Source organism: Panthera leo, chromosome D1 (assembly GCF_018350215.1).
Source record: "Panthera leo isolate Ple1 chromosome D1, P.leo_Ple1_pat1.1, whole genome shotgun sequence".
Lineage (NCBI taxonomy): Eukaryota > Metazoa > Chordata > Mammalia > Carnivora > Felidae > Panthera > Panthera leo.
Genome location: NC_056688.1, coordinates 12,344,703 through 12,352,027, shown reverse-complemented (window position 1 = coordinate 12,352,027; position 7,325 = coordinate 12,344,703). Strand labels below are relative to the sequence as shown.

Below are 7,325 nucleotides of genomic sequence, written 5' to 3'. Positions count from 1 at the left end.
AAGGCAGTTGCTGTCTTGCTGTAGAATAAAGGGAAAGTAGGAGTCAGAAACAAGTGCTTAGATCTTCCTTTCCCCTGTAAAGAAGTAAATGACACTCATCTCAAAGAATGGTCAGGCGATCACAGGCTGGGAGGAGAGGCTGGGCTTTGGGAGAATCAGAGCCTAGGGCAGGGGGAGAATTTCAAGATCAGAAGCCAACAAAAGTGTGTCAGAAAGTTGGGGGGAAAGGAAAAGATCTCTGCTTCTAACAACGCGTCGAAAGCATTCAGACTATGCCTTGTCTGGTATAAGCTTGTCAGTTTGGGGGTTGCGTGTGAATCAAAGGTAAAGCCTATGTACAACGTTTTTGCAGGGGGCTGCGATGTCAGAGCGCCCAGATCAGAAACCTGCTTGTCTCCTGTGTCCAGGGGTGCACACTCTTTCTTTCTCTCCCCACCTCACATTTCTGGGGCTATTGGGAAAGATTCTGTCATTTGCACTGCTCAGTGACCAACAGGAAAAGTCTGAATGAGGAGACAATAAAATGGGGAAAATGAGACCAACAGAAAAGCACCTGAAGCAAAAATCTGTGTCTGGGGAGGTTAAATCGCAGTAAACAGAGGGGATTTAGAAATCGGGATGCAATTAATGTTCTTGACTTGCGTCCCCCTCAGCTCTGGGGACCAAGTGTGGCAAATGGAAAGAGCATGCCTGGGCTTTACTGTGGGGAAAGAAATGGCTTCTGTCATTGGTAGCCCCTCCTCCAGAGGCTCCAAGCCTGCATTGTGACTCAGCATCTTAGGTAATAAAGAAACACGGAGCCCCTCCCCCAGGACTTTTTCCATCTTGAAGGAAGAGAATTCCTGGGAAATACAAAGGAATGAGTCTCTAATCTCCAACAGTGGGAATGCCAAGGACCTTGGCCCAGCAGGGGCAGAAGGGACACATATTATAGGAAGAAGGTGGGTCAGGAAGCCCTGGTCAGCTGCAGATGCCCAGGGCACCTGAGTCAAATTCTCCTCTGCTCCTGGAGGCTCTTGTGTGCTAGCTAATTCCTTCCCCAAACATCTGCTTGCTGTCAGGTTAGGAAAGACATACTTGCTTTCCACTTTCTCAGGGATGTTGAGAGGATTCGTGAAGGGCTGTAATGAAGGGAACTGGGAGATTCTGGAGACAGATATTGTTTAATTGCTGAAGTTCTGTCTGTGAGTGAGCTCAGATGTGGAGAGCTGACAGCCGCCTGGGGCATGAGCCAAGGTTCTTGGCAGCAAAGGGCAGGCCCCAGGCACAGTCCGGTCCACCTCTGCCACTCTGAAGCATGATGGACATGAACTCCAGCCATCCTCATGTTAGGTTGGTTATATGCAGAAGCGGGGAGAGGGGATGTGGCCCCTCAGGCTTCATGTCTTGGGAGGCCACCTCCAAGACTCCCCAAAGAGAAGAAGAGCTGTTAATAGGAAGAGAGGGTTGACGCTCAGAGAGCAACGTGTGTCTATCACCCTTGCTTCCTTTGCTCAGTGTAGTAAGATTAGACTGGATGATTCCATTTGCCAGTAGTATGTTTAGTTTTTCAGAGTTGTTGCTTCCACTGATGGCTCATTCAATTATGTGGCAGTCATAATATACTTGTAAGACACATTAGTTTATAAGGGGATATCACATCCTCTATTTTCTTTGATTTCCAACAGTTTGGTGAAATATACCCAACCTGGATAAGGTTAACCTTTGGAACCTCCAAAATGCAATACCTCACACCAGATGCTTTATATCCTCCCCATGTAAATGTAAACAGACTGGCTCAGCATGCAGTTCTCCCCACAATTATTCAGGGACCTGGATCCTCTCTATCTACTTTCTTTTTTTTTTTCTTTTCCCTTTCTTTCTTACTTTCTTTCTTTCTTTCTTTCTTTCTTTCTTTCTTTCTTTCTTTCTTAAAGTAAGCTGTATGGTCAACGTGAGGCTTGAACTCAAGACCCCAAGATCAAGGGTCACATGCTCCACCCACAGAGCCAGCCAGATGCCCCTCCATCTTGTTTCTTCTAATTTTGAGAGGGTACCTCATCTGGGTTGCAGCAAGTGGAAAGGGGAAAGCCTATGACCCCTCCTGGTCTGGTCTCAAAACCACACTGGGAATTGGACCCATCACTCCCATCACACTTCACTGTTGAGAACTTTGTCACGTCTTCATCAGAGAAGGTGGGGACAGGTAGGACAGCCTGTCAGCACTGTGTCTTGCTAGAAGAAGGGCAGAGTGAGCCATCAGTGTGTCACACAGAGTGTAGGGATTAGTTCCTTTTTCTATAGTCGACGAAAAAGATAAATAAGGGAGACAAATGGGCTCATTCAAAGGCACACAACTGGCTGAGGGTTAGCATGGGAGCAGTAACACTGGCGTGGTTCCTCAGCCCTTTTCCTTTTCCCTACCATCCTCCCAGGCCGGCAGGGCAGACCCTTTAAAGGAGCACTGCCCTGGAAGACCTGGGACAGATCCTTAACATCAGTATGTGGAGCCAACAGAGGTAAATGCAAGATAGCACAGACTGTGTTCAACTCCTCTTCCCTACGCTCAGGCACAGAGACAGAGGTCATAACTGCTCTGCCTCCTGCGTCCCCAGCCCACGGGGAGTGGATGTGTGCAGGCATAGAGAATCCTACATAGTGATAACACCCTCTTAACAGGCCATTTCAGGTTGTGGATCTCGGCCACAAGTGTGTTCCTATGCTCATTCCAGGTCCCACTGGCTTCTATTATTCTAGACCACCTTTTGCTTTTGACTGCTTGCTTCCCCAGCATGATCAGTCTATGGAGATTAAGAATTCAGTGGGCAAAGAGGTCCAGACTGCAAGAATTATGTTCGGTCATCTCTTGCATCGGCACGCACAGCCACCCCCCCACCCCGGCCACCTCCCTCCCACCAAGACTCCTCCAGGAAATCAGTGATTTTGTACCATGTGACTCAGATCTCTCCAAGCATCATCAACCTGTGGGCTCAAGCTTGGAGTTCCTTAAGATTCACACCGAAATCTTGTTCATTCTTGGTTTGGATAACTCCTAAAAATAATCCCGGTTCCTTGTAAAACTGTAGCCCCAAAGCCCTTCTGGGAGTCTCTGGAAGTGGGGCAAGGGGTTCCATATGTTCATGTTTCAGGCCCACCCCCTCGGTGGGTCCCTGCCCTTCGAGGTTACAATACTCAGCCCCTGTTGCTCCAGTTTTCTGTGCCTCAACCCTCTGATCTGCCAAGGGTGGGGCCAGAGAAACATTTTTTTGTTTCTCTCCCTGTGGGGAACAACCACAGCAGGGTTTCTTGGGCCCCAGGGGTTGCTAAGCCCAGTGAGAGGGCTCTTTCCATTACGCCTACTTCCCAGAGTGTGGTGTGCCCCCAGGATGACGGGGCGTGGGTAGGTCCAAGCACCAAGGTCTGCATATACCTGTTGACCCTGGACACAGATGCTCATTCACTATGTCCTCTCATCTCACGATGAACTTTTGTGCCCTTCTCTGTAGTTTGGCTCCCTTAGTGCATCCTTCCACTCCTAGTTTGCCAGACAATTCAGTGTGTATCTGATCCCCAGGCACTGACATGATGTAAGCTCTTTTTCTAGGAGGAACTTTAGCTTATAGAGCCCAGGGACTCAGGTGAGGTTACAAAACCTTACTCCTATCTGTATCCAAATCTCAACTCGTCTATTACAATATCAGTGCCACCCCCTCAGGTCTCTGGGCACTGCTCAGATGAACACTTTCCTTTAATGCTTTATTAGTGTTTTAAGATGCATGATCTTTCAGTCATGGCTATTGCTGTATTTCTGGGTCTTATCCTCAGATACATTAAAAGAAAAAGGAAGTGTTTATGCACAGACCGCATGACTAGAGAAATTACCAAGTAGCCGAGACATCTGTTGTTATGGAAAATTATTGAATTGTTCTGTCAATCCCCAAAAGGGCCACCAGAAGAAACCTTCAATCAAGCAAAGCTAAGTTAGACTTCCTGAAATTCAGGGGAGTACCATGTTGACGGTCTTAGCGGTTTCTCAGGGGAGGGAAATCACGGAGGGATATTTTTGGTATTTCAGGGCAAGGGCTAAGTGATTTAGGGCAGCTCTTGCAAATCAGGGAACTAGTTAGTATAGAGCAGAGTTAACGACATGAGAGCTTTGGACTGGTGACCACACAAAGCAGAGGTTCTCAGTAATTCATCAGAAATTACCCTCAAGTTCTCAGTAATTTCTCAGGACTTGGCTCACCCCACGATTTCCATGCGTGTCCTCCAGGGCAAGATGGGGCTTTCTTCCCTCATCTTTTCCTCCTGTATCCTTTCTTGGAAGGGGATCTTCAGCAAAACAGAGGAAAGAGATAAGGATGGGGTTCATGTAATAACTCATGGAAGTTTATCCTTGAGAAGCAATCACAGTAGCAAAACCAAAGAAAATACCTGTCTTTATGAATGTGAAGGAATGAAAAGCCTCTTAGCAATTCCAGACATTCAGGATTGAATGCTGTCCTCCCCCCGCCTCACCACCCTCCACATCCCCCACCCCCACTGCCAGATGGATCTGGGTCCTGGGGGGAAATTGGAGAAATGGAACCAAATCAAGGATACTTCCCGTAGGGAAGAAGAGTGAGGAACATAGAGACAGAAAGGCCACCCTGATACCTATAGGCGGCCGATGGGTGACTCAATGGAGAAAGAAGAATATTCTGCTTCATCCTTCAAAGCATCATAGGCCTGTGTGCCTATTCCTTCGCTAGACCGAGGTCCAAGAAGGTGGGCCAGGATTATGACTTCATTGTCATATCCTTCCTGCCGATTAAGGTGACATCCCTTCCGAATAAGGAGTTTTAAAGAGAGTGGATTATGAGTCCAACTTTCCCCTGTTTACAGAAGAACAATCAGCCTTCCCATCAACTGCATCACAGTTGGATATATTTGTTGTTTAGAGGTCCAAAATCTTGGACAAAAACGGCAAAAACGGCTGTACCCTGTCATATCTATCTTTGTGGTTTAAATCTGGCAGTCGTCGATCTTAGCAGCCCCGTAATCCACCTCTCTTCTGTCCTTCATTAAGTGGCTCCTCAAAATGTCTCTTGCAGTGCAATATCATTATATCATCTTTACAGATACCAGTCTCAGGACCAGTTTGCCCTCTGGCAGTTTCCTTAATTGGTGATTTGGCAACATTGGGGTTTTTTTCTTCCAACCTGCCAGTTTCCTTCATTTAAAGCAAATTCTGTCAAATGAGTAAGTGCCCATAGCACAATTACCAAGCACAAAACGAAACTGCAAATACGCATTAGCTTACCAGGGTAGCGCCTGGTATATTAACAAGAAAGAGACAAGCATATGAGATTGACAAGAGAATGGAGCATTTCATTTTTTTATTCTGTTTTATTGCTGCAATATCCCATTTGATGGCCTCCAGCTTTCAGAGCATCAGCTTCCTGCAATGACACTAATGAAGAAATGCTGCTTTTTGTTCATTCTTTAACCAACTATGTTGCTCTTTAATGGGAATATGGCACTTTCCCCCCATTCATGCAGAGTTATGAGCAGTTGAGTCTCTAGGGGACCTATGATGTGTACAGCACTCTTTTCCCTCTAAGATTTCTCTGATTAGATGGTAAGTACACTTTCTGTCGATAAATTCAACATTCTAGATATTTCAAATTATGGGCAGAAACAGGGATATTTTTCACGCCTGGAAAAAAATTAAAGAACCCGAGAGACTTTTTGAATAACATTTCTCTGTGCGATATACTGTTTTAATTATTTCCCAATCATTTTCTTCAGTCTGTTCTTTATGAAGGCACCTGCACTGACAACTGTTTTTGTTAATCATTCACACGTAACTGACTTCTAAATAGTTTCTTATTTAAGCAGAAAGTTATTCTGCCATTTTGCCAGAATGTCCACTCAGGGTTGATCTCCCATGGGGCTCATTTAATTTCTTCTCTGTTTTCTTCTCTGGGTTCCTTCCGCTTGCCCAGAAGCACGGAATTTGATCTTATGTCAGTTCTCTGAGACTCCACCATAATTGAAGGCTGGGATTAAGCTGCCGGGACAGTGGAAGCAGTGAGGTGCATGAACTGTTTTCAACTGAGTTTGATCCCCAATCATGAAATGTAACTGAGTCCTAGGTTAGGTCCAAACCAGCTGGGACATGACCTAAAATCACTCACAGAGCAGACCTGCTTCAAGATCCAGGAACGACGGAAATATCTTCTGCAGAGTAGGAAACAAATTGGATATCCATCCTCCCTCCCCCCAGTTTCGGGAGCATTTCATTTCTGCAGAAGACTGGACAGATTTTGATGTTACCACATAATAAATTAATCTATCACACAGATCATCAGACTGGATAGAAACGGATCGGTATTTCAAGTGAAGCTTCTCATATTCCATCAAAATAGGTGAACAGATTAAGAAATTTCAGTTGTGGGAAAAGAAAAACTGTTACAATGTTTTTAATTTAAAAACTGTATTTTTCAAACATGACTGAAACTGTTGAGTATTTTTTTTCATGTTTATTTATTTTTGAGAGAGAGACAGACAGACAGACATGAGTGGGGGAGGGGCAGAGAGAGAGAAAGAGACACAGAATCTAAAGTAGGCTCCAGGCTCTGAGCCGTTAGCATGGAGCCCAACACGGGGCTTGAACTCACAGACGGTGAGATCATGACCTCAGGCAAAGTCCAATGCTCAATCGACTGAGCAACCCAGGCACCCCTGAAACTGTTGAGTATTAATGGCTAACAAAGACTTGCTAACATTGCCATCGTGATTACTACTGCCGTTATTAGCCATTCAGACCAACAGTTACTTAGGCACTGTTATAAAAATGGGATGAAAACAATGACAGAATTAAATGACCTAGTCTTTGAATGGAGGCCACTGAGACCACAGGAGAAAGATACATATAAATAGCTAGCATGTAAATTGCCTAAGCAGGCAATCCAGTGGAAGGGACAGGTAATTCTGACTTAGCGTGCTGGAGAAAGAAGCCATCAGTAAGGCTGGCATTGGCAAAGGGCTGTGGGTAGTGTTGGGTGTTTAGACTGAGGGAAAGGCATAACCAAAGCCATAAGGGCAGGAAAGTGAATCCACGTGTCCAGGGAATGATGAGTCACCTGGTGTGCCTGGGGCAGAGGGTTGTAGAGGAACGTGCAGGGAAATAAGCCTGGAGACATAGCTTAGGCTTGGCCTGAATGCCATTCCAGTATTTCCCATCTTAAGGAGGTGCGGTGGTGTATTACAAGGAGTATGGCAGAGTGAGTAAGCCATGAAATTCCAGCTCTGACATGTGATAAACTAGCAAACTTGGGCACCACTTTTTGCATTCCTAAAAT

The 7,325-nt window shown here is 45.7% G+C and overlaps 1 long non-coding RNA gene across 1 annotated transcript; it reads left to right on the top strand.

Annotated features, from left to right (window-relative positions):
* The first annotated feature begins 839 nt into the window (after positions 1-839).
* LOC122200561 lies at positions 840-6,474 on the top strand. The gene is made up of 3 exons (XR_006193856.1): positions 840-1,061; positions 2,415-2,498; positions 5,967-6,474. It is a non-coding gene; the product is annotated as an uncharacterized LOC122200561 (long non-coding RNA).
* The last annotated feature ends 851 nt before the right edge of the window (positions 6,475-7,325 follow it).